The sequence below is a fragment of the Callorhinus ursinus genome, unplaced genomic scaffold (genome assembly GCF_003265705.2).
Source record: "Callorhinus ursinus isolate GAN/ISIS: 27379988/994484 unplaced genomic scaffold, GSC_fseal_2.0 scaffold31, whole genome shotgun sequence".
NCBI lineage: Eukaryota > Metazoa > Chordata > Mammalia > Carnivora > Otariidae > Callorhinus > Callorhinus ursinus.
This window is the reverse complement of record NW_027397093.1, coordinates 16,918,637-16,927,833: the sequence shown is the minus strand read 5'-3', so window position 1 is coordinate 16,927,833 and position 9,197 is coordinate 16,918,637. Positions and strand designations below refer to the sequence as shown.

General features: G+C 39.2%; 1 protein-coding gene across 1 annotated transcript in view; it reads right to left on the bottom strand.

Annotated features, from left to right (window-relative positions):
* The window catches only part of CTNNA3 (catenin alpha 3), a 2,007,818-nt gene that overhangs the window by 1,977,054 nt on the left and 21,567 nt on the right, over nt 1-9,197 (bottom strand). The gene's annotated exons all lie outside the window — the stretch shown is intronic.

Sequence of the window (9,197 nt, the reverse complement as noted above, 5' to 3'; positions counted from 1 at the left end):
ATCTGAGGAATTCTTAATCTCAGGAAACAAACTGAGGGTTGCTGGAGTGGTGGGGGGGTGGGAGGGATGGGGTGGCTGGGTGATAGACATTGGGGAGGGTATGTGCTATGGTGAGCGCTGTGAGTTGTGCAAGACTGTTGAATCACAGATCTGTACCTCTGAAACAAATAATGCAATATATGTTAAGAAAAAAAAAGAAGAAGATAACAGGAGAGGAAGAATGAAGGGGAGTAAGTCGGAGGGGGAGACGAACCATGAGAGATGATGGACTCTGAAAAACAAACTGAGGGTTCTGGGGGTGGGGGATGGGTTAGCCTGGTGATGGGTATTAAAGAGGGCATGTTCTGTGTGGAGCACTGGGTGTTATGCACAAACAATGAATCATGGAACACTACATCAAAAACAAATGATATAATGTATGGTGATTAACATAACAATAAAAAATTAAAATTAAAAAAATAGGTATTAATTCTTCTTCAAATGTTTGGTAGAATTCCCCTGGGAAGCCATCTGGCCCTGGGCTCTTGTTTGTAGGGAGATTTTTGATGACTGCTTCAATTTCCTTAGTGGTTATAGGTCTGTTCAGGTTTTCTATTTCTTCCTGGCTCAGTTTTGGTGGTTTATTACATCTCTAGGAATGCACCCATTTCTTCCAGGTTATGTAATTTGCTGGCATAGAGTTGCTCATAATATGTTCTTATAATTGTTTGTATATCCTTGGTGTTGGTTGTGATCTCTCTTCTTTCATTCATGATTTTGTGGATTTGGGTCATTTCTCTTTTCTTTTTGATAAATCTGGCCAGGGGTTTAACAATCTTATTAATTCTTTCAAAGAACCAGCTCCTAGTTTCATTGATCTGTTCTACTGTTCTTTTGGTTTCTATTTCATTGATTTCTGCTCTGATCTTTACTATTTCTCTTCTTCTGCTGCGTTTAGGCTTTATTTGCTGTTCTTTCTCCAGCTCCTCTAGGTGTAGGGTAGGTTGTGTATTTGAGACCTTTCTTGTTTCTTGAGAAAGGCTTGTATTGCTATATACTTTCCTCTTAGGACCGCCTTTGCTGCATCCCAAAGATTTTGAACAGTTGTGTTTTCATTTTCATTTGTTTCCATGAATTTTTTCAATTCTTCTTTAATTTCCTGGTTGACCCATTCATTCTTTAGTAGGATGCTCTTTGGCCTCCATGTATTTCAGTTCTTTCCTTAGCCTCCATGTATTTGAGTTCTATATCATACTTAAAGGGTCTATCCAACAAGAAAATCTAACAACTGTAAATATCTACAGCCCTAACATGGGAGCAGCCAATTATATAAGCCAATTAATAACAAAATCAAAGAAACACATCGACAGCAATACAATAATAGTAGGGGATTTTAACACCCCCCTCACTGAAATGGACAGATCATCTAAGCAAAAGATCAATGAGGAAATAAAGACTTTAAATGACACACTGGACCAAATGGACTTCACAGATATATTCAGAACATTCCATCCCAAAGCAACAGAATACACAGTCTTCTCTAGTGCCCATGGAACCTTCTCCAGAATAGATCACATCCTAGGTCACAAATCAGGTCTCAACTGGTACCAAAAGACTGGGATCATTCCCTGCATATTTTCAGACCACAGTGCTTTGAAATTTTTCATATATTCTTAAGAGCAGGTATCTTAACTGACTGCAGCCAGTCAGGTGGATAAGCAGAACCTTTACTATATGGCCCCTGGATATGAATGATCCTTGTTTGGATGTGCTACTCCTTTCAATAACAAACATATAAGTTCAGTGTTTTATGATTAGAATTCATGTTATCAAATATATTAACACTTACCATGTGCAAACCAGGAATTTTTGTCTCAGAAATTATGAAAGAGCAGCTAAGCATTAGAGATTTTAAGGTACTTAGTAAAGGATCTAACTAGTACCACGGATTCAAAAATAAGGAAAATCTCAGTAGCTTAAAAACTAGACCATGCATGACTCACATACTCTTTCTAATTCTGACTGCTAACTGTGAATTTAAGTAAGTTAAAACTTCTGGGGCACCTGGGTGGCTCAGTCAGTTAAGCATCCAACTTTGGTTTCAGCTTAAGTCATGATCTCAGGATTGTGAGATCAAGACCAGAGTTGGGCTCTGTGCTCAGTGTACAGTCTGCTTGAGATTCTCTGCCTCTGCTTACTACCCAAATAAACTAGACACAAGTCCCAGTCTTTTTTCTTTTAGGGAAAATCCAAGCAAAGACCATTTATAGCAGGCGTGGGCCTGGAAAGCAGGATGGTACTCTTGAACTGGATCACTCAAAGTCCAGATGGAAATAAGAGCCCTTTGCTGATGATAAGCCCTAGCATATGATATCTCACTAATGTTGATTAAGACATAGTACAAGTGAAAAGAGCTGATTGTGAGCATCCATTCCCGATTCTGCATTTAGTGACATTGCACAGGTAATTTGAGAACAGCAATAGTTATCAGTATTTACACTACAAAAACTGGCAAAAACTACAAATCAAGGCTTCCCCATCACCTAGAACTCTTCCAAAAGACCTCGATGGTTGGGAAGGCACTAGGAGACTCCTTATTGTATAGAATTATGGCCAAGACTCCAGTTTTCCGCTTCTTTCTTTCCATACTCCCATTTTTAGGGGTACCTGGCAGTACCTCCTCCAGAACTGATGCCACAAATCACCAATCCCAAGGCTATTCCTGGTCCCATGGCACAAATCAGCTGCTTCCACTATAGTCAGCCCTTATCCAAGTACAGGAAGTATATTTTTAGCAATTAGAAAAATCTTTTAATAGTAAGGCTTGAGAAAGTTTCTAAATACATATTATACTGCAGTCTGCCAGGGCTCAGGTGAAAATTCCATAAACATAAAAAGGTAATACATATTAATCATATTCTATTTTTTATAAAATTGTATCATTTGTACTCCCACTACAATCTATTTTCAACTTTTTACTATCTTAGGGCACATACTATTTTAAGACAATGGATTTACAGTATGCATGAGTCACTTAACTATACACTCACCTAATAAAAGTATTAATTTACTATATTGCTTTTATATAATAAGATCTGTCTAATATACTCTAAGGACAAGACACTTTTATTTCTGCCAGCGTTATCATTTGTCACACATCAGAGTCACTTGACTAAATCCTTAACAGAAAACAGTGACAGTTGGTATTCTAACAGAGCCATGGTAACCAAGGGGGGAGAAAAGGATGGGGATGGGAAATGGGAAATGAGAGAGGAGAGATGAGAGATGTGGGATGGAGATGGGAGATGATAAAGATGGAGTTGATGGAGCTGAAGATGGAAATAACAAATATGGAGATGACAGAGATGGAGATGGGAGACAGAAGTAATAGAAAGGGAGGTGGAGATGAAAGACATGAGAGAGATAGAGATGAGAGAGATGGCAATGATGGAGACGGAAATGATAGAGATGGAGATTATGGAGATGGAGATCATGGAGATGGAAATGAGAGAGATGGAGATTATGGAGATGACAGAGATGAAGACAGAGATGACAGAGATGGAGATGATAGTGATGGAGATGGAAATGATAGCGATGGAGATGAGAGAGATGGAGATGGGAGATGGAGATGATGGAGATGGAGATGATAAAGAAGGCAACGAGAGGTGCTTGCTCCAAAACCAATGTTAGAAATTGGTTCTAGGAAATGCAAAAGGCCCAAGAACCCTGCCCCATGCCACTCCTAATTCCCAAAAATCTTAAAATGTTTAGGTTTTATTGTAGATACATAAGGTGCACCTTACTCAACAGTGAGTAGAATTATTCTTAGAAGCTCTAAAGCAAGCAGAATTACTCTAAGAAACTCTCTAAAATTCCCAATTCATTTTTGACTTCAGGAAGAAAGTCAGGTTTATTCCCTCTCCCCACCTACCCAGTCAGTCACCAAATCCTAATGATTCTAAATTCTCTCTCGCCCCATTCCCATTGTCCCATTGACCACCTTAACAATGGTCATCTGAACTACTGCAATAGCTTTACAAGTGATTTCTCAAGTGTTAGTCTTCTCAGTATCACTACCTCCACTACACCATAACTCCACCAATCCATTCTCCACATTTACTATCAAAGAGTTCTTTCTAAAATACAGTCTGGAGGTGACTGGGTGGCTTAGTCGGTTAAGTGCCTGACTCTTGATTTCAGCTCAGGTCTTTTTTTTTTTTAAGATTTTATTTATTTGACAGAGACACAGCGAGAGAGGGAACACAAGCAGGGGGAGTGGGAGAGGAAGAAGCAGGCTTCCCGCCAACCAGCAAGCCCTATGCAGGGCTCGATCCCAGGACCCTGGGATCATGACCTGAGCCAAAGGCAGATGCTTAGCAACTGAGCCACCCAGGTGCCCTTCAGCTCAGGTCTTGATCTCAGGGTTGTGAGTTCAAGCCCTACATTAGGCTCCATGCTGGGCATGGGGCCTACTTTAAAAAATAAGTAAAATAAAATAAAACACAGTCTGATTTCTTCACTACCGTGCATACAAAGTCTTCAGGGGGCTCTCAGAATAAACTATAAACTCTTTAATTTGGAATTCAAATCTTTTACCAGTCTGGGTTTTCCCTATTTTTCCAAATACCAATCTTCAATTTAAAGCATACAAATATACTAAGGACAAGAGGTTTTATTTATCTAAGCAGTTATCTTTCAGGGGTAAAAGCATAAAGACACAGAGTATTTGCCAGTTTCTAGAGAAATCATGGTCTTTTTTTCCCCAATGAGCTTCCCCTAAAACATCCTCCAACCAATCCATAAGACTGTCCATTTTCCCACATCCTAGCCAACCCCCTGCATTATCGAACTTTTTATTTCTGGGAACGCCTGGGTGGCTCAGTCGGTTAAGCATCTGCCTTTGGCTCAGGTCATGATCCCCAAGCCCCGGCATTGGGCTCCCTGCTCAATGGAAAACCTGCTTCTCCCTCTCCCTCTGCCTGCCACTCTCCTTGCTTGTTCTCTCTCTCTGACAAATAAAATCTTAAAAAAAAAAAACAACTTTTTATTTCTGCCAATCTGATTGATGAAAAGTGGTCTCTTTTAAAAAACAAAATTTGTATCTCTTTAGTTATATGTAATTTTGGGATGTTTCATTTGTATGCAAGCTATCTGTATATCATTTCCCATACATAGCTTGTTCTCTGTTATTTTTCCACTGGATGCTTTCATATTTAACTGTGAGCCCTATATATGTGAAGGAAATTAGTTCATCTTATACAGATGTTGTCAATCTTTTCCTATTAATCTATCACTTAGGGTGTCTCCTACAAAGCAGAAATTTACAATTTCCATGCAATCCAACATACAAATCCTGTCCCTGTTGGACCTGGGTTTTGTATCTTGAGTAACATTCCCAACTCCAAGATGATGAAGAAGATGATAATGATGACAATGTGAACTATCTAATCATCTAGTACTTCTACTTTTTGAATGTAATTATACCTTCTTCTAGGACTTCTGGTTTTGGATGTTTAAATTTTATCCATCTGTAAATCTTGATTCTTATGAAAGAAATGAGGTAGAACCCAATTCTTCTTCCTCCAAATGTATAGCTAAGTGTCCCAACATTATTTTCTGAACAATTCTTCTTTTCCTAATTTTAAAGACTTTTTTTTTTTTTTAGTCAGAGAGAGAGAGAGAGCACAAGCAGGGGGAACGGCAGGCAGAGGGAGAAGCATCCTCCCGCCGAACAAGGAGCCCGAAGCAGGACTCAATCCCAGGAACCTGGGATTATGACCCAAGCCGAAGGCAGATGCTCAACCGAATGAACCACCCAGGCGTCCCTTCTTTTCCTAATTTTAAATGAGTTGTATTGCACACTCATTTCCAATATATATATATAGAGAGAGAGAGATCTATTTAGGAGGTTTCTATTCTATTGACTCATAAGGCAATACTAAACTTTCTCAAATACAAATCAATAGCTCTATAAAGGCTGTTTTTATACCTCCCCATTTGAATATCTGTCAGGACTGGTCACTCTATTACTTTTCTTTTCACAATTTTATCAGCTGTTCACACATGTTTATTTTCCATATGAACTTTAGAATCAGCTTATCCAGCTCCCAAAAATCCTATTAATACTTCAAAATTGCACAAAATATATGGAACAGTTTAGGAAAACTTGATCTTCACAAAAACAAGGACTATATATATTCAAGGTGCCTTTCATTCACATCAGTACAGCTTTAAAGTTTTCTTCCTTAGTGTGTTCTACATTTCTCATTAAATTCATTCCAATTTATTTTCTCTTTTGTTACTATTATAGGTTTGATTTTTATCTTTCTTTTACTCTCAGGTAAAAGAAGATTGAGTAAATCAAATGCTGTCAGTTTATGGTAATTATCACTACTGGTCTGTCTGTGCACAGCCCCTCTCTTGTTACTTTCTTTTTTTCTTTAAAGATTTTATTTATTTATTTGTCAGAGAAAGAAAGAGAAAGAGCACAAGCAGGGGGAGCAGCAGGCAGAGGGAGAAGCAGGCTCCCTATCAAGCAAGGAGCCCGATGTGGGACTCGATCCCGGGTGCCAGAGTCCAACTCCAGCAGCGGAAGGGTCCTTGAAGGAAAGGACAGCGTCAGCGAGTGAGGAGACACGGACACAGTATCAGGTTGCAAGCATCTCCTCCTGATAGCCTTGGAGGGACTTTATTTATACATTAAAATATTTCCTTGTTTTTCCATTCTTTCATAACGTGATTTTATTTTTTACATCTTATCGCAATCATCTTAAATCATTTTGGATTTAAAAACAAAAGTACTAGACAGAGCGTGACCGTGCGAGATGAAGCGTGACCTATCTGCTATTGTGTGTTAATGTGGAAAAAGTTATATTTTTACTCTTGCTTAAAGATTATCTAAAGTTAATTCTTGCTCCCAAGGCAAATTGTGCACCCTATCCTATCAAAGTAACATATGGAGGTCCCTGTACTGTGGGAATGACATGAGATTTTCCTTTCCTAGAACTCTGATGTTTCAGAGGTGCCCGAACAATCTCATCAATAGGGACTTTTACTGGGCCTGGATCCAACAGCTCCCTTACAGATTGGAGGACATTGGGTATTTTTACTTCTTGGCCCATCGTCAGCCTTTTTGGAATCAGTTTCATTGTGATTGCTTACATAGGCATAACTAAATTTATAAATCATTTTATCATGAAACCCGAGGAAAAATCCCATGATTATAAAGATTGCCGCAAACAAAATGAAAGGAAGTAGGAGCCAGCTGTGGAGTCTCCTGATTTTCAGGATTATCCCCCATACTTGGACTTTGTCAAACAGCATGAGTAGCTTGGCTTGCGCCACCCAGGACCCTGGGATCATGACCTGAGCCGAAGGTGGATGCTTAGCCGACGGAGGCACCCAGGCGTCCCGTTTTTGTTTTTTTTTTTTTTAAGATTTTATTTGAGAGAGAAAGAGGGCAGGTGAGCGGGAACAGGGACAGAGGGAGAGAATCTCAAGCAGACTCTGCATTAAGCATGGAGCCCAATGCAGGGCTCAATCTCATGACCCTGAGATCATGACCTGAGCCAAAATCAACAGTCAGATGCTTGAACAACTGAGCCACCCAGACATCCCTATTGTTACTTTCTTTTATACCTTGAGGCCCTTCTAACATGCCCAAAGTATATCTTTGTGTTTGAATTTGTTCTGGAAAAAAATGTGTATTGTTTTGTATCAATATATTTTAACTCACATAAATGGTATTAGTGTCATATATCTCATTGTCTCATGAGATATATGGTTCTTAGCACCATGATTTTATAATTCATTTGTGTTTCTATGTTTTTCCCTTCTAATTATTGTATAGATCTTCATATTGTGCATCCACCATATTTAAACTGTCTACTTTCACCGTAATAGACACCCAACTTGCCTTCAACTCCTCTACCATAAAAAACACTGCAACAAATACTACTGTGGTAATAGTTAGGAGAATGTCATGTACTATAACAAACAAACCCAAAATTTCAGTGCTTAACAAAGTAGGTTTATTTCTTGCTCATATAGCAGTCCAATATAGGTGTTTCTGGGAGGTGAACCTATTTCCTTCATGTGGTGGTACAGACAGATTACATAATTTGCCAGGATCATGCAGTAAATAGTATAGCCAAAATTCAAATCTAAATTGTCTTATTCCAGAATCTGTGCTTTTAATCACCCTGCTACATATGTCTCTTCATGGACATGTGTGAGAACTTGCAGTGCTATTTTTATTATATACTAAGATCTCATATTGTGCTGGATATTAAACTATTGTCCCTCGGGTCCTAATGTACAGCTCCTATACTTTGCTTTGTGATCCTGGAGCTGGAACTCAGCAAATTATTCTCCTTTGCCAGCTGGCTTACTGTTAGGTTCTTCCAAGGACACTGGAAGGCAAGAGAGTATATAGAATTCCCTTCTTCCTATTCCCTTGCTATTCACACAGCCCAGCCCAGCAATGGTTCTTCATCCCATCAGCAACGGCTCTTCAGGGTCAGCTCCTTTATATTCCCAGAGGTTACCTCTCTGTAACCCCATCCTGGCAGTACTCTCTCCTCAGATGACTGAGTCCCAGCTCCACCAGGACCTGCTCCATGCTTGAGATTTCTAAGAACTCCAACCTCCTCCCTTTGTTCTCTGCAAGGGTGTTTCCTCTGATTTCCTTTGGTTTTAGCCCTCCAACACAATATAGCCATTTCCCGAGAGTGAATTATTTTTATTGAACCTCCTAGTATGGCCTGTGCTTTTTTTCATTTACTCACATGTTATATTTTATTTCTTACAGTTAATGGCTAAGTAAAGGAAAAAACTAATTGTAGCACCTTACTATTTTAAGACCACAACTGTAACTTAAATGCTATCCCATTCCATAAAACAAGGAGCCTTCCCCCAAAGCTATAGTGGGCATTTAAGTTTCCCCGATCCCACTGACAACCAGTGACACAAAAATTACTGTTCCCCCTAGCTGAAGAATCTCACAAATGATACTTTTTCTTTATGTACATGGTTCATTGACTCAAACCAGAACAGAGCTACTAAAATATCCATGATTATGAATCTCAAGACTGGGGTCTGGCTACTCCTGGGGGTTATTTACTGGTATGCTAAGGGGGATTATCAACCATCTGAAAATGCTCCATCTTTCCAGAAAGCAATGTTTACTTGAGGCTAAGGAATCACATTAAATATGAAAA